The following is a 19276-nucleotide window of genomic DNA, read 5'->3' as shown; positions in this document are numbered from 1 at the left end:
TAGCTATATCCCTTGAGAAGATCAGAAGACATTTCCTTCACTAAGAGATTGATACATGTATCAGTGAGGGGATTACCTTCAACCCTGAAATACCCTGTGTTTTCTCTCTTTCATAGTTCAGTCATGACCATAGGAATTGCCCCCAATTAGAAGGCTTCCCCCATTGCACTGTAGATGATGAGACCCTGGAGTAGCAGAGGCAAGATAGTGGCACTTTACCATCACAGAAAAGATGGGCACATTTATTATAAAGATAAGCAGGGAAGAATTGATAATCAGAATGTTTTTTGACTTCAGGGATCTGTGGCTGTGGCTAGTTGATCACAGGTTCCCTAGGAATTAAATAGATAACGGAAGCTTAGTAGAATAAGTTCTATCTATATAACAGAAATACTCTAGCTCTAGTGGCCAAAATCCTGGCTTGAGTCAAAACAATTGCGAGTTACAGCCTCTCTCCCAGTTTCTAGACTTAAACCAGTTCGCTAATCCAGAAGCCTTAGAGCAGCATTGCTACAGGTATATAATTTAAATGTTCCTCCAAACCTTCCTTAAAGGGGACTGTGAAGCTTTACTTGAGTGTCTTTTCACTGTCCAAAAGGAAATACCCATATTTTTATGGGGATTAATAGATACTGGGTCTGCATTAACATTAATTCCTTGGGACTCAAGCCACTAGGATTCACCAAAGTAGGTGCTTAGGATGGTCTTCATACATATTCCACTCCGAGTTGGCCCCACTGGTCCACAAATATATCCTGTGGCTATTCCCCTAATTCTTGAATGTATAATTGGAATAGACACACTTCACAACCAGTAGACTTCCCACATGGCCTCTTTGAGAGCCATTATGGTAGGAAAGGCTAAATGGAAAACCCTAGAATTTCCCCTCTATTCCAATATAGTAAACCAGAAACAGTGATAGAGCAGTGCCACCAAGAAAGACCTGAGAGATGTAGCGGTATTGATACTTACCCACCCTCCTTTAACTTGCTGTTCTTTCTTGTGAATAAATCAGATGGAACTTGGGGAATGACAGTGGACTGCATTGAACCTAATCAGGTGGTGACTCCTGATGTAGATTTACTAGAGGAAATCAGCACAGACACTGGCAATTGGTAGTCAGTCGTTGATCCAACTAATGCTTTTCTCTTCATACCAATTTGCAAAGACCACTAAGAAGACGTTTGATTTTACTTTTTAGATCGGCAAAATAGCACACTCAAATGTGTTATATGTTGCCTTCAAAATATAAAAGGCCCATCAACTGTGTGCCCCTCCTGTAAGGTGCGCTTGTCCTTTACCTCTGGGACTCTTTGAGCACTTCTGTGTCTATCTATCACCATTTCCGACCATTGGCAATTCTCTGTGGGTTCACAGTCAAGCATTCAGAGGTGGGCATGGAGATGCTCTTGGCAAGCAGGGTAAGCAGTTTACAAGATGAGCTGGAGCTACACTAGAGGACAGTTGGAGCACACTGGGAACTGCTGGGGACATTTCAGCATCTCTTCATCACCATATCTCATTGTAGAAAACTCCTTCCTCACTTCCAAATCCCAAACAAGTTCCTTGATTGACCACCTGTAACACAGAACACAGAAAAAGGGATTCTGGGAAATGTAGTTCCCAGCACTGACCAAGTTGTAATAGCTTAATCCAGTGTACTGATTTTTTTTTTTGTTTTCTTGTTCCATCACCGGTCGGGAGAAATTTGTTAAAGTCATCCACTATGATTATGATTATGGATTATTCCATTCCTCCTTTAGTTTTGTCAGTTTTGCTTATTATGTTCTGAAGCTATGCTATTAGGTATACCTTATACCTAATTTGATATCTTATTTGAATTACCCATTTATCATTATGAGAGCACCCTCTTTATATTTAGTAATCCTAGCATTAAAGTGCACTTATCCGATACTGGCATTTTCCTTTCCTGGCTCTACTTACAAAAAAATGGCCCCAGGCCACCACCAGATGTGTAACAGTATATCCATAGAGGTATCAGTGCTTTTCCATAGTTGCACAGATTCCCATAAATCCCTTCATGAACTCCCTCTTTGCAGTTCCACTTCAGTGACTGGAAATGCTTAGCTTTTTAAAATTTCCCTGTAAGTTCCAACTTGTTGTCCTATACCAGGCAGAATGATTAATGATTCCTTGATCCTGTGACCATGACATTTAATTCCTCACCTTTTCCCACCTTCTTCCCTTATATTCATAATACTTGTGGTGGTTCTGTTTCTCTGATGGAAACTTAACCAACACAATTAGTAAAGACATGGAAGATGTAAAACTAACAAACCTGACCTAATTTGTACATATGTATGTGAGTATATGTGTTAGTGTGTGTAAACCAATATGTAATATTAAACTCTATGCTACAATGACAGACATCACATCATATGGTCATCTCAATTGATTCAGCCAAAACTTTTGACAAAGTGCAACAGTCATTAATGACAAAAACTCTTGGCAAACTAAGAAGAGGACTTCCTTGTCTGTAAGATATGTTTATAAAAATATCTACAGCAGACTGCATGCACAGTGATAAAATAATAAAAATGCTGCTCCTCTGATTGAGAACAAAACAAAGATAGAAATCTGATGACAATGCTTCCATTCAAAATTTTGCTAAAGGTATAGCTGGTGCAGTAAAACAAGAAAAATAAAAGAAACAGGGATGGGGAAAAAGAAATAAAGCAGTCATTACTTACAGGATGACTGTATTCTTACCAAAATAAAAACATTTATAGGTAAATTTAAAATTATTAAATGATATTAGCAAGATGTCAATATATCAAGTCTACATATACAATTTAATTTAATTTCTGTGATTTTACAACCAATAAATAGAAAATGAAAAAATACATTAATATTACAATCAAAATATAATAATAGGAATAAATCTTTAAAAATGTGCAAGATCTCTACTTCGAAAATATAAATCATCACTAAAAGAAATGAAAGAAGACAAATAGAGGGGAATACTCTATTAGAGGATTAGAAGACTCAATACTGTAAAAATATCAGTCCTCCTAAAATTAATCCTTAAATTAAATTCAATCCAAATCAAAGTGAAGAACTTTTTTCAAATCATGTTAACATATAATCATGTTAATTATAAATTAATATGAAAATGCAAATGTTCAAGAATAACCAAACCAATCTTGACAAAGGAGAAAGTCAAAGGACTTAGACAACCAGATAGAATTGTCCATTATACAACTCTAGGACATGAGATAGTGTTCTACTGACACAAGAACATACAACTTAAAAGAAATAGAATACAGTCCAGAAACAGTTCTACATAATATAGTTAAATGATTTATGACAAAAGTGAGGCTGAAGTGTAGACAAGACTTTTCTTTTTCAAACAAGACATGCTACTGGTTCTATGTATATATACATGGGAAATAATGTATCTCAACTCTGTCTCACACCATTCACAAACATTATTTCCACATGGATATTAGATTCAGTGTATGGTAAGACAATAATGCTGTATGAAGAAAACGTGGGAGAATGTTTCATGATTTTAGTATTCATGATACCAGGGTAGGCAAAAGTGTATTTAATAGGACATGAAATTTGCGATCCATAAAAGAAAAAAATGACAAATGGAACTATACTATAGAAAAACTAAGAAAGTCTCTTTATCAAAAGACACCATTAAGAACAACTAAAATTCAAAAAATCTGACAACACCAAATGCTTTTGAAAATGTGAAGAAACAGGAACTCTAATTCATTGCTGGTAGAATGCAAAATGGTACTGTCACTTTGGAGGATAGTTTGGCAGTTTCCTACAAAGATAAACATAGTCTTATGATATGATCCAGCAGCCATAAGCATTTACTCAAACAAGCTTATATGTATATCCATACAAAAACCTGCACATGAATGTGCAGCTTTATTCATAATTTCCAAAACTGGAAGAAACAAGATTTTCTTTAAAAGCTGAATGTATAAACAAACTATGGAATATCTTTGCAATAAAGCTATGGCATATCTTTATAATAAAGAGAAATGTGCTATCAAGCCATTAAAACCATGGAGGAACCTTAAATGCACATTTTAAGTGAAAGAAGTCAGTCTGAAAAGGCTATGTGCTGTTATGATTCCAACTTTATGACATTCTGGAAAAGGAAAAAAATTTTAGCAACAGTAAGAAGATCTGTAGTTGCCGAGGACTCATGGGGAAGGAGAGGAGGGATAAATAGGTGAAACAGGGAATTTTAGGGCAGTGAAACTACTTTGTATGATACCGTAATGGTGGACACATGCTATTATGTATTTGTCAAAACCTATATGTGATATATTGAATCATGTACCCCAATAAAAGACATGATCTCAACCTTAATCCGCATTCTGTGGGCATGAACCCATTTGTAAATAGTGTCTTTGAATATGTGGAGGTGAGTTAGGGTGTAGATCCATTTGTGAATAGGATCTACAAAGATCCTATTTAGGTATGGTTAACTGAATCAGAGGGGGTGTTAATCCATTTTATGAAGGCTTATAAAGAGAAGCCAGAAGTCAGAGAAAGACACAGGAGAGAACAAGGACATCGCCATAGAGGGAGGACTGCCATCACCCAAATGCTCTTGACCCCGGGAGAAAGCATGGCCTTGCCAACGTCTTGACTTTGGACTTCCAGTCTTCAAAGCCATGAGACAGTGAATGTTTGTTGTTTGTGCCAACCCATTGTGTGGTATTTTTCATAACAGAACTGGCAAACTAAGACACCATAGAACTGTGCAACACGAAGAGTGAACCCTAATAAATATAAGGATTTTAGTTAATAATAATGTATGAGTATTGGTTCATCAATTGTAACAAACATACCATACTGATAATAGGGGAAACTCTGAGCAAAAGCGAGAGAGAATATATGAGAATTCTCTGTACTATCTGCTCATTCTTCTGTAAACCTAAAAAGTGCTTTAAAAAGGAAGTAAACTAATTTTTTAGAAGGTACCATTAAAAGATGACAGCGCAATCTGGAAAGTGAGATAATATATTTATAATACCTATATATTATAAAGGACTTGTATCCATTTTATATATATATAACTTTTACAGATCTATAAGAAAAAGAGAAAACAGTATGAGTGGGCAAAAAATAACAAGCATGTCACAAAGAGGCTATTTTAATGACCACACATATGAACAGGTGAACTTTAATAGTTAATAGGAAATGCAAATTAAAAACTCACTGAAATACTCATATATTCCCAACAGAATAGAAAAATAATGAAGCTGAAAATATCAAGGGTTGAAAAAGATGTGGAGCTAACAGAACCCTCATATACTGCTGATGGGAATATCAACTGGTACAACCACTTTGGAAAACTCTTTAGCAGTATCTACTAAAATTGAACATACATGTATTCCAGATGCTTCATCAATTCCACTCATATATGTTGCTCAAAAGAAATGCATATATGCGTGAATCATGAGACATATATGAGAATGTGCATAGAAATATTATTGGTACTAGATAAGAATTGGAAACAACCCATGTGCTAAGCACCAGTTGAATGCATAAATATATGGCAAAATACTTGAGAGTAATGGGAATGAACACTCTACACCTTCAAACAACAATACTGATGAAGTGTATCAATAAAATGTTGAATAAAAGAAGCCAGACACAAAGGAATTCATACTGTATGTTTCCGTTCATCATAAGTTCTAAAGGAGTCAAAACAAAACCCTGTTGTCAGAAGCAAGGCTAGTAACTGGAAGAGAACACAAGGTTGAACAAGGTGCTTGTAATGTTGTCTTGATCTGAGCCTTAATTGCATGGTGTGTTCAGTTTATAAATAATTGTGAGTTTTGCACTTATATGTGTGTGCAGTTTCTGTGACTCTGTCTAATTTATGTGTCATTCAGCATGTACACCCACTAATAGTTAACTAAGTCCTAAGAGACAGAATTAATCTTTTGTAATGTGTGCAGCACTGTGTTACGGCTCTCCCTGAATCTAAAACTGCAGTGTGATGAGGCAGCTGCAGTCAGTTATTGTGCAGCTGATGGACTTAATGTGGTTCTCCTTCTTCTGGTATTCAGCCACTGCGATGACACCAAGCCTGCCCAGAGACAAATGGTTCAGTGGCTGAGGTGCAACACTCTTAGATCTTCCTTTCCTTTATAGTGAAAAATCAGAATAACAAAATACACCTCAGTATTTCCCTCCCTCCTTGTATATTATAAGGAGATGTAAATCTGCCATCTGCCATTCTTTTGTTTTGTGCTAGATCATCTTCGTATTTCTTGTGTTTACTGCTCTTATTTATGTTTTGCAGCACAGATGACATTTATAGATGAGAATAAGGGCTATTATTCCCCTAGAAAGGAGGTAAGCAAGATCTATATGGAAATATTTCTTAAAACAGGGATTCATGGCTGATGAATTCACATGCAGTAAGAAGCTACACCCCACCTCTCACCTTAACTAGAAGGGAAAGCAAGTCTTCATTTTCTGACTTAACTAAGTAGGGATCCAGGCTGCCAAGGAATGGTGTCATCTTATATTAGAATCATTCCCTATCACTAAAAACCACCACCACCACCACCACCACCACAACAACTAGAAGTTTAAATCAGAACAAAATATACCACCTGCTGGGGAAGTTACAGACACATGCTCAGCAGCCATCTCCCAGCCTGCACCTACCCCCATCTCCTCTTCTGTTGTGTGACGATGGTGTTTCAGTCTGTTTCCATTCCACGACCCAGGGGAGATGTTAGGTCTAATGAAAAGGCCTGACCAGACCTTAAACCCGGAAACCGGAAACAAGCAGCCCCAGATGCTTATTGGAGCAGGAAGCTCTCGGTGGCAGGACTCCTCCCCCTGGAGTGGATAAATACCCACCTCAGGCTGCACAAACTTGATGTGCAGAGCTGCCAACCACTGAACAATGACCCATGAAGTTTGGCCTTGGGGGACTGGCCATGATGGGCTCTCCCCTGCTCTCTTGGACCATTTGTGTTGTGTCAGTAATAAAGCAGACATTGCTGAGAGTTTCTGTTGTGCCTGCATCTGTGTTCCTATGACACTCTGTGTACCAAATTGCTCCACCCAACCCCATGAGCCACCTCCAGCAATTTGGCATTGTTACACAGACTCATACAAGATTGGAGGCACTTTGGTGTGGAAATAGAGAGACTGGGCTCCTATCCTAGTGATGCTACAAATTAGTTGGGTGACCTTGCTGTTCACTTCAACTGGGCCTCAGTTTACATACCTGAAAAGTGATGAAAGTTGAGGTTAAAAGATCGCGAAGGTCCCATCCTCCTTTGACAGTCTAAGAACAATAGGAAACATAATTTAACACCATGTCTATTATTAAATAATTTACATGTGAGAGGATAATCATGTTAGTAATGTTAAGCTATTGCTTTGCCTTCCAGATGTCTAATAGGTATTTAATGCAGGAGTGGTATTATTGTTGCCATCATCTGTTTCAGGGTTTTCTATCTGCTATTTAATGATGATGGACATCTTTAAAAATATGAAACACATCATATGTATTGCACATTACTCCCTATTTGGTTTTACTAGTGGGTACATTTTCCTCATTAGCATTGCACAGGCTGTAAAAAATGACTACATGTTGTTCAGACTTATTCGGGCAAATGCTATTCAGTGAGGCCCTCCACTCTTCCTCCCTTGTCCAGTTTTGGGTATCATGCACTGACCAGCTGGGTAACTCACTTTGTTTCTCTATGCCTTAGTTTCCCCTGTTATATATTAATAGGGCTAACTTATACCAGTGTTTCCCAAAATGTATTTTGCAAGATATAGCAATACCCAAGAATTCTGTGATCAAACAAACATAGGAAGAATGCATTCAGTATCCCCTATGTCTGCACATGGTAGACATTAACATTCTAAAGGCCCTGAAAAGTCCTGCAGAACAGATACCTGATTCACGTTATTTCACTGAATTTATCCCAGGGAATCTTTTACCCTCGGTTGACAACCATTGATATTGGCCCCTCAGAAGAAATGATCTTCTGGATTCTCTTTGGGATATCTCAAATCAGATCATCTCCAAGGTCTCTGTTTATATTAAAATGTAATGGTGAATGACATTTCTGTAGGTGGATTAAAAACCTGGTAAAATTGTAACATGGCATTTCCTAAAGATTTTTAATTTTCTTCACCCTCCTCCCACCTTCTTCTTGCCATTATAGCATTATAAAATACAACTCAGGTAGCATCTCACTCCTCTCATCACTCATACTTGCCCCCTCCCCCTACAGATTAGATCCAGGTAGCAAAGAAGAATATGGTGCTTGAAGCCAACCCTCCAGGTTCTGAATTGTCTTGCACTGCTTTCTTGTGACCTGAGGTAAATCATAATCTCCTTGGGTATCACTTTTCTCATCTGAGCATCTTTTCTATTTTATGAGGATGTTATAAAATAAAAAAGCAAAAAATGTATGTGGAATTTAACTTGAAATTAAATAGCTGCTTATGCTAGAAAAATGAAAGCAGGGTAAGGAGTTGGGTTTGAAGCTACAAAAATATGGGAAGTCTTAATGAGTTAACCTAAGACACGTTCACTGCTTTCTGAAATACTAGAATGTTGAAGTCTCCTTTGAATCACAAATGTGATAGTTTCTGGACAAAAGGCAAAAAACAAACACACAAACAAAAAATACTTTACCCCACCATCACAGGAGTGGAAGTCACTTTTGGAGATTGTTAATTTCAAGATTATTCAGTACATGTGCCAGTTTATATATGTAATGTTCCCCAGAAAAAGCCATGCTCTTTGATGTAATCTTGTGGGGGCAGACATATCAGTGGGGATTAAGTTGGAACATTTGGATTAGGTTGTTTCCATGGAAATGTGCCCCACTCAACTGTGGGTGATAACTCTGATTGTATAATTTCCATGGATGTGTGGCCCTGCCCATTCAGCATGGGCCTTGATGAGTTTACTAGAGCACTGTATAAGCTCAGACAGAAGGGGCAAACTTGCTACAGCCGAGAGGGACACTTTGAAGAACACACAGGAGCTGAGAAGAGAGGAGCTGCAGATGAGAGTTTGAAGATGGCCATTGAAACAGACTTTTGCTCCGGAGAAGCTAAGAGAGGACAAACTCCCCAAGAGCAACTGAGAGTGACATTTTTGAGGAACTGCAGCCTAGAGAATAATGTCCTGGGAGAAAGCCATTTTGAAACTAGAACTTTGGAGCAGCCGTCAGCCAGGTGCCTTCCCAGCTAACAGAGGTTTTCTGGACACCATTGGCCATCCTCCAGTGAAGGTACCCTTTGTTAATGGACATTTTATGGCCTTAAGACTGTAACTTTGTAACCAAATAAACCCCCTTTTATAAAAGCCAATCCATTTCTGGTGTTTTGCATTCTGGCAGCATTAGCAAACTAGAACAGTGCAGTTACAACAATATATCATGACATTTAGAATTACTCCTAGAGGACAATGGCATGCTGATTCTCAAAGACAGCCATGAGCTGAAGCTAAGGAATATCAGAACTGATAGGTGTTTTCCAGGTGTTGGAGCATTCCCTTCAGTAGGAAGTAAATCCTGCATACATCATCCCTCAAAATTTGTTGTCAAGGACACAGAACCCTCCTATAATAAATCACTTGGGTCTCCTGTAATGAGGAAGATCTGCTCTGGTCTAATTCAATATGTTCCTAGAAAAAAGTTCTTTGGGTGGAAACATAGCTACAAATTCTACCCAGCACAAGCTGTCACAATGTCTGATTAATTCAGCCACTTTCAGGGACACACCTCCATGGGGAGCACTGTGATACTTAGACAAAGCACAACTCACCAAAGGGAATCAGTCTTGGTATAGGATTTCAGGCCATTGTAAGAAATATTTGAAATATCAAAGGCTCAAATGGGAGCACTTATTTGGTTAATGGATTCCTCTGCAGCTTGGAAGGAAAGCAATGGTTACAATGAGGGTTTTACTTTTCCTGTGCTCCTGCTTCCCACCCAGGGTCTCTCTCATGTTTCACCTGGTCCCAGAGAGACAGTCTATGTGTGCACTACTGCTTCAAGTGCATCTTCGTTATACACACATACTCCTCTTTAAAAATTTGATATTATTGTCTAAACTTCCTTGTATGCCTCAGTTTCTCAAGCAGATTAAAGTCCTTTGAGAGGAGGAGTCATATTTTATCTTTCTCTTGTTTTTCTTTTAGCATCTATAGGAGGTCAGTAAAAAATAAATGAATAAAAGAATAGATGGATAACTTGATACATGAATTAATCCCAACACTATTTTGTTAGCTTAAATGTTTAAGAAATATATCAGCCATAGAAACATTTATAAAGACCAGCATAACAAATTACCTAGACACCTAGATAGCATCTCCCTGTGTACTCAGAAGTAACTATTATACTAAACTTGGTGCTTTTCACTCCCATGCGTATTTTTATATATTTACTACTTGTTGATAGATGCATAATAATATACAGTGTTGTTTTATGTTAATGTTCTACAATCGTTTTATGTTGTTAATGTTCTACAATTATTGCATTTTATTTTTTGTATCCTTCTACAACTTGCTTTTTGCAATCAACTTTATGTTGTGAAATCAATTCATGTTGATGCATGCCCATTCTGGATGCTCTGGTATGCTGCTCGGATTTTCTTTTCAGAACTCTCAGAACACTCATTCCTCAGTAGCTACGAGTGTGGCCTAACTGCTGATAGCTGAGACTCTTTCCAGGCACTGCCTTCTCAAGGAATTGCTCCCAGCCAAAGGGAGCTCCCTTGCCCCAGGTTACATCTTCTCCACAGGAGCAACTCTTAATCTCTTCAAGAGGTGATGAGATTGCCCCCTTGCCTGAATTTCAGATGCTTCTGAAAAGCCCTCCTGGTTTCAGACTCCGTACAAAACCAGCTGAGGCCTTTGTTGTGACTGCATCACAGCACAACATCTCTCTCTGCCAAGTCTGCTTCACTTATTCCTTCATGGGTGTTGTTCCTAAGAGCAATCCTCCATTTAATTCCTGCATGCAATGTACGACTCAGAGCCTAATTTTTGGAGAGTTTGACATCAGACAATGCTCTTCTAATTCCACTGTTTTCACTACTAAATAGTATTCCATAATTGACTATACTATAATTTATTTCCCCATTTTACTGTTGATGGAAATCTAGATTCTAGCTCCATTTTTTTTTTTTTTTACTGTTGAACACTCCGATTTATTTCACTGTGTTCAAATGCAAGCAGGTTTCTCCAGGGATATCCCTAGTAATGTAATGGCCAGATTATAGTTTCTTATCCTCATCTCTAAAAGGGACTACAAGGTAACTCTCCAAAAATTTTGTATAGTTTGCACTCTTATGAGTCCTCATATTATAAACTTCAATTTCCCAACAATAGCTCATGGCCCTCTCAGCACTTTCTCTCAGAGGACAGAACACACAACAGGGAGCAGTCTCTGGAAGTCAGGATTTTCTGTGGGGCGTTGAAGACCGCCACATCAATATGACATAAGTATTTCCATCATATATGAGTTCATAAACATTGTCGACAGCTCTGATGCCAATCTCGCCCAAGTGCTATGCCTCAGCGCCTCTAAAAACCCCATGGTAGTTGTCCAAGAACAGGGACTCTGCCCACGTTGGTAAAAAAAGACTCTTATTCCTCCACTCAAGTTGCATGACCTAAAGCCGCCACGAGTGCTCAGTGTGTGGGGTGTAAGAATTCCTTTCTCCTAACTGTCAACTCTTCAGAGATTTTACATTTCATTCTAGGCTCTAACATAGTGAAATTTTGTCTTTAAGATCAAAGAAATGGTTGTGGTCATCCAAACACAATCTGTGTTAACGAGACTTTTTGGGATCTAGTTCATATGCTCTTGGTCTCCCTGTGTTCTGCCAGCCTTAATATGCAGTTACATCATGTTACGGGATCACAGCACCCCAAGCAGTGACACTGCTGCTAAGATTCTGTAGTCCGCTTAACTAGATGTGTCTCAACTCAGTGTCTCCTATCTTCAATTTATACATATTCTAGTGTCCAGGATACAGTTTATTAAAACACCTTGAACTCTGTAGTAGTCAGGACTTATTTCAAACAGAATCCTATTAAGTGTTCATTTAAGAGTTATTGCCCAGAATTGCCCATTCTGTTTTGGAGCTCAGATTATCAGTGATATTTCTTTCTTTACTAACAGTTCATTTTTACCCTCTGTTAACTCCTACAAATGAGGTGGGATAGAGGCCTTGAACAACTTTTGTTTTATGTTTATATTAATATGTATTTATACTTGGCCTTTTTCAAATAATTTAAGTTTGCATGAATTTTTGCATCAATTTTAAATGGATGTACATGTTAATTAAACAAAATATTCCTTTTCCATGTGACTCCATTGAGGCCCAGAGGGAAGAAACCTCCTCAGCCTGGTCACTCAGGGATGGAGTGGAAGATTTAGAGCTACATCTCTGGCCTTCTGATGTCCCGTCCATTTCCAGTTTGTCAGGTCCTAGAGCCACTTTTCTAACCTCTTCTGCTGAAGTACAATAAGAAATGTAGTGACCCTTCAAATGACATTGTTTTTTCTCTATAAATGGAGCCCAAGACTATCCAGCTTGTAGTTTTTCCACTCATTTGGGTTCCTTCCTTGCCGGGCTTCTCTCTGCTCCCCGAACTTTGTGACACTTGCACATGAGAAGAAAATACTTGGCTACAGACACAGGTTTGAGGACTTTATGGATAAAGGGTAAAATATGAAAAAAAAGCTGTTACAATTTTCATTAACTCACATGATGGAAGTACTCATATCATAATGATGTGGGTGTCTCCACAGTGCCCCAGAGACAACTCCCTGTTGTGTGTTCACATAAACATCTGGATCATGTCCCAGACCACAGTTAGGGCTTTTGTGCACCACCCTTTACCTTTATTTTTCATGTCCCTTCTCTTGCCTCAGCCCTCCTTGCCTCCACAATTGCACTCTGGTCAGCAGGCCATTAGAGGCCCAGGAGGAAGTCAAGTGGGCAGAGACTCAGCCAAGAAGGTCGTAGGTGACCAACCAGAGTGGCAAAGGGACATTTGCTTAGAGTCGGGGACAAAATACTCATTCCCCACCTTGCCTGCCCCTGCTGGGATTTCTCTGGAACATAATTTGTAGCCCAGAGAAGGGAGAAGTTGTGAGAGCTGTGCAGGCCCAGCAGACGGCTCCCCGGGCTCTCTGTGGTGACCCCTCACTGCCTGGGGGAGCTCAGTTAGTTGGGAGTAGACTGAGGGCATCTGCCTTCTAGAGTCTTCACCTACTGAGAGTTTCTTCCTGGCCCCATTTCCTCCCACCCTTCAGAAATGAGATGACCACCTTCGGATCTAATCATTTTCCTCTCTGAAAATTGTGCTTCCTTACACTCTACTGCCCAACTAATTTCCCTTTAGTGGGCACCGGACTTGGAGTCAGAGTGGATGGATCCCAGCTCTGTCACTCAATGCTGTGTGATCTTGGGGAAGTTACTTGGCCTCCCTGAGCCTCAGTTCTCTTACATGTCCGATATAAATAAGCTTCCAGTTAAACGAGTAATTGGGAGGTATGAATTATGCCTGTGAAAATGTCTGACACATAGGCGGTGCGTGATAAGAATTAACCAAAGTTAGTATCATGTCACTGTTTTGCTTAAGAGCTGTAGTGGCTCATTATTTACAGGTGTGGCCTCAAATAATTTGTGTCAGATTTTTGTTTGTTTGTTTTTTAATTAGAGAAGTTATAGGTTTACAGAAAAATCATGCAGAAAGTACACAGTTCCCATAAACCTCCCTTATACATGCAGTTAGATTATTAACACTTTGCATTAGTGTGTTACCTTTGCTGCAATTGACGAAACAACATTATATTTATACTATTAAATACAGTCTATAATTTACATTATGATTCACTATTTGTGTTATATGGGTCTATGGTATTTAGAAATGTTTATTTTGGTAACATATTTACAACCTAAAATTTCGCCCTTCTAATCATATCCAAATATACAATTCAATTCTGTTAATTACATTCACAATGTTGTGCTACCCTCACCACCATCCAGCGCTTTCTGCCTTCTTTCACAGGCATCTACAATCCCAAACTACTTATCTGATCTTGGATTTCATTTTCCACCAATACATACATTACTGTACATGAGCTGATCGCCATCCCTGTCTTGGGTGCATGCATGTTTCCCTCCCCCCATCACCTTACCTGTTCTACCCCCTACAGGACAGACAATCCTATGAGCTTAGTGACTAAGAGATTTACAAGGTCAAAACTCCAGTCACTTCCACAGGCGGATGATGTCTTCCTTACTTAATGATTAACTTTGCATTTGTTCACCTATTTGTTCAATAAATTATTCCCAGAACCATGTGCCAGGCATACTGTTGGGAATACAGGGGTAAGTTAGGCAGAAACAATCCCTGCTTTCATGTGTATAGAATCTCATGAAAGAAATAGGAAAATGGAATGAAGTAGAGAAAATTGCGCTACCTTGGCAGCAAGCAACCAGCTTTCCTCTTGGTGGGAGATTGATTTGTTGGATCATTTTTGTTAAAGACTAGGTACAGAGGGTGAGACTTTGAGCACCTGATGCTGAGTGAAAATAATGCTCAACTTAGAAAGGCAAAAGATTTGCAGTTCCCAGGGAAGCCCTGGAGATAGGGGACAAGAAACAGAAAGGTACAGAGAGGTACAGATAGTCTAGAGATGGCAGAAGGCTTTGCTCTGTTGCACATGCCCCCCTACATCTGATTATGTGAAAATATTCAATGAAGTTGTTCTAGTTTGCTAATGCTGCAGAATGCAAAACACCAGAGACGGATTGGCTTTTATAAAAAGGGGGTTTATTTGGCTATACAGTTACAGTCTTAAGGCCATAAAGTGTCCAAGGTAACACTTCAGTAATCGGGTACCTTCACTGGAGGATGGCCAATGGCATCCAGAAAACCTCTGTTAGCTGGGAAGGCACGTGGCTGGTGTCTGCTCCAAAGTTCTGGTTTCAAAATGGCTTTCTCCCAGGACGTTCCTCTCTAGCAAGCTTGCTCCTCTTCAAAACGTCACTCACAGCTGCACTGAGTTCCATCTCTTTGAGTCAGCAGGTTTATATGGTTCCACTGATCAAGGCCCACCCTGAATGGGCGGGGCCATGCCTCCATGGAAATATCCCATCAGTTATCATCTACAGTTGGGTGGGGCGCATCTCCATGCAAACAACCTAATCCAAACGTTCCAACTTAATCCCCACTATTATATCTGCCCCACAAGATTGCATCAAAGAATATGGCTTTTTCTGGGGGACATAATACATTCAAACCGGCACAAAAGTGTATTTTACTCATAAAGTCATGTGATAATTGATTGTTTTTCCCTGGTGCTGCTGCTGCTCCTGGCCTGGGGATCACATTGGAGACCCACTGTTCTAAAGGATCACAAATCTGTTTCTAAAAAAATGAGCTGTGATAAGCCTTGGGAAGACTAACAAGATAGGAGACGGCTGGCTCAGCAAAATCGTGAAATTAGGAAGGTTTGTCTCTTGTTATTTGTTTCCACAGTCATCACACGTCACAAGTGTCCAGTATCCTTTACTGGTTCATCATATTTCCAGAAGTACCCTGGGCCCAAAGTTTAAGATTTCCTCATGTCACTCATGAAAGCTCCTTGGTCCCCGTGATTTATTCTCTGCCATTGGCAAGTACAGAGGATCTGGTAATTTTGTTCCTATCCAGCATGTCAAGAGCTAATCAAACTTTCCCGGGACACCTCTCCTAGAAGTACTTTTTTAACACAAAGACATTTCAAGTACTGAGAGAGATTGGACAGTGATATTTTAGGGCACAGGATCAGGGAAGGAAGTTGATTCATGCCATATAGACAACCACTTATTTCAATTCTTGGCCGCTGAGGTTCACTGTGTAATTACTCAATGTGAGGACACCTCCTGGTGAAACAGCTACTCTTTCATGGCAAGCCACATTCTATCTGCCCATACACATGCACACACATACCACACTCATACTGCATGCTTGCAAATCAACATGTATGCACATGTTCTCACACATTCACAGTCCAAAGCAAACCGGGCAGAAGATCAATCCCCCCTAATTTCTTGATAACAGATCAATTCTGCCTGACTAGTGCCAGGGAAGAGCAGGTCTAAAAATAAACACCAGGGCTGTTCAGCCCAACTGAAATTTCTCTCCCATTCCTTAAATTATTTGAAAGGAAATTACTATATTTATTAGATAAAATATGTAATTTGCCAGTCAGATGTTAGATGTTAAAAGCATCTTAAAGCTGTAATATCTAATTAAATTACGTGGAATAGGGAAACACTGTTTCTAGTAAATAACTATTTTACTTAAAACATGTAAATGATAACTTTTGAAATAGGGAAATGAAAAGAGGTTATTATGAGTTTTACTGGAGCAAAGGAAAGTTTCAAGTTTTGTTAGTAGTGGAATAGAGAGACCCTAACTATTTGTGTTTTATATACCAAAAGTTCATTTTAAATAAAAGTAGATAATGAATTACAGATGTCTGATCTGTTTGGATGCTCACTAACCACCACCACCCCCACCCCCCGCCCCGGGCAGAATTAACTTGAACTTCAATTAATCCAAAACTGGTGTCTGTCCTTCCTCGACCCCTCCTTCTCTCAGATGATCCCCAGTCTCAGCCTGGGATGGATATGTTTTCATCTACATCTTCATTGCCACCACCCTAGACAAAGTCACCATCCTCTCTGATCTGGAATAGTCTGACATCCTCTCCATGTTTGCATATTCCAATCCATTCCTCTCCCTATGACTCGAGTTCTATTTTTCCAAATACAAATATGATTATAATGAGGGAAGAGCTCTTCTCTTTCAACCCCATCAATGACTTCCCATATATCTTCCCCAGAGAAACTTCCTCTGAATCCCTTGCCCAGGTCATAACCCCACTTACACACTCTCATAATACTTATAAGATACAAATTCACATTTATTACTACTATTTTAAATTAACACCTTTCTTCTCTCTTAGACTGTAAACTCCATCAATGCAGGCAAATGTATGTTTGTCCTCACCATTGAATCCCATGTGCCTAACACAGTGCCTAGTACCAAGAATATATTCAATAGACATGGAAAGAATGAAGCTCAGGGTTGGCCCCTGCACTGGCTTCTTATGAGGATGGGCACACTGTGATCCTACTCTTCATCCATAAAAGACACCCTAGGGAATTCTGCCTTGGCAGTTAAGCATAATGGTTAGCCATACTCCCTTAGTAACTATTCGTGCTTCTGTCATTCTTTAATTCAACATATGCTTTCTGAAAACACCTATAAAAAGCATCTGCATCCCCCTTCTATAAGTGAGGAATTTGTATTGCTAAGTATTGGTGAAAGGCAGAATTCACTTCCCACTATAGGATTAGAAGTGCTAGATACTCTCCTAACATCCTATAGCTAGGATGCAGGTATGTGACCCAGACTCTGCCCATCAATTGCACCCACACTAGACTTTGATTCTAAAACTGGTAGGAAAAAAGCAAGAACATTGTTTATGCATTCTGGCGAGGACAGAAGAAAGAGCCACATCCTGGGTCCAGAGGCAGTGGTGGTAGGAGTGGTAGAGCAGTATACTGTTAGATACATGGGTTCAGTTGTAACACCATGGGACATGGGACATGAGACTTGACTGACCATCTTTTTTTCTGGCTATTTGGTGTACAAAGCATGGTTTTCCAATTCTCTAAGAAATGTGAACTACTCAATATCCTTTATGAAGTTTGATTTCTGCTCATATTACAGCAAATTAGTGTCTGTTAATTGCGAAAACAAATCTGACTGCCTCACTACTATTGTGTGGGTCACAGTCCGGAAAGAAAGGCATGCAAGTAAATAGGCAATTACAATGTAATTTCACTCAAGGATTTATTAGAACCCATTTAGAAATGGTCCATATTTCTTGCTTATCCTAGTTTATAAGACATATTAAGTTCGCCAGAGGCTTGCCAACAAGGAAAGCAGTAGTTTCTTGGAGAAAGCACTTAATGTGAATTAATATTGCCTTTTATTTGCAAAGTCTTGCTTCAAAAAGGCATTTGCTTTTTCCTAGATGTGGGGGTTCACTGGAGAAGATTATGTTTGGTCCTCTTGTTTATTTTGTATCATAGAGTCTCTGAGCTACAGTATAGGGGACCCTAAAAATCACCCAGTCTAAATCCAATACAATGCTTGAATCTCTGCCCCTATACAATACCCAAGTAACCACTACACTTGTGCATTGAATCTCTTTAGTGAAAAGGAAGTTGTGACACATCAAGAAGGAAATTCCCATTGTCGAACAGCCCTAGATTTGGAGAATTAGTCCTAATGTCATCTCAAAATATGTTTCTATTCACAGGTTCATACAGAATAAATCTATTCCCTCTTACACAGTTACCAGTTATCCCTTTTAAGGATCTTGTGATACTTATATTCCAAAGCCCTGCTGGAGAGAAGAGTGGACCTTGCCCTTAAGAATTGAGTGATTAGTATTTCCTCCTCGCTGCCCGACAGAGGAAAGTCCCTAATGTCTCTGGAAAAAACAACTTTTTTTTAAATCATTTACTTCAGTCTCCAATTTTTATAACAATTTCTGCCATACCAGGCAAACAAAGAAATAGAGAAATACAAGCCAGAATCAAAAGACAAAAACAAACAAACAAAAAACAAAAAACAAACAGACTCTCAAATGATCCATTTGTTGAAATAAGCAGGCAAAGACCTTAGAAGACTATTATATATCTGTTAAAGAATTTAGAGCAGAAGGTAGGAAGCATGTTGAACAAATGGGAAATTTCAAAAGAAAAAAGGGAAACTCAGAAAGAAACATACAGATACCACTGAATTGAACAACATAATATTTGAAATGAAGATTTCATTAGAATGGCTGAGCAGAAGAATGAGACAGGAGAGGAAAGGTGCATAACTCCAAGACAGGTCAAGAGAACTGAAACTCAGAGAAAAATAAAAATAAAAATAGACCAGATACCTGCATGACTAAGTCAAATGATACAACGTGCGTGAACTGGAATTGTGGATAAAGATATTTTGAAGATATAATGGGAAAAGCTTACTAAAGTAGAGAATGACCTCTGCCTGCAGCTCCAAGTAACTCAGCAAACCCGAAGCAAGATAAATAAGGAGACGGTTATGCCAAGACAAATAAAAAAATAAAGAAATAATTATGAAAGCAGTCATAGATAAATATACATATTCCATTTCAGGGAACAAAAATAACTTATGTCT

This window comes from Choloepus didactylus, chromosome 15 (assembly GCF_015220235.1).
Source record: "Choloepus didactylus isolate mChoDid1 chromosome 15, mChoDid1.pri, whole genome shotgun sequence".
Taxonomy (NCBI): Eukaryota; Metazoa; Chordata; class Mammalia; order Pilosa; family Megalonychidae; genus Choloepus; species Choloepus didactylus.
Note: the sequence above shows the minus strand (reverse complement) of the source record.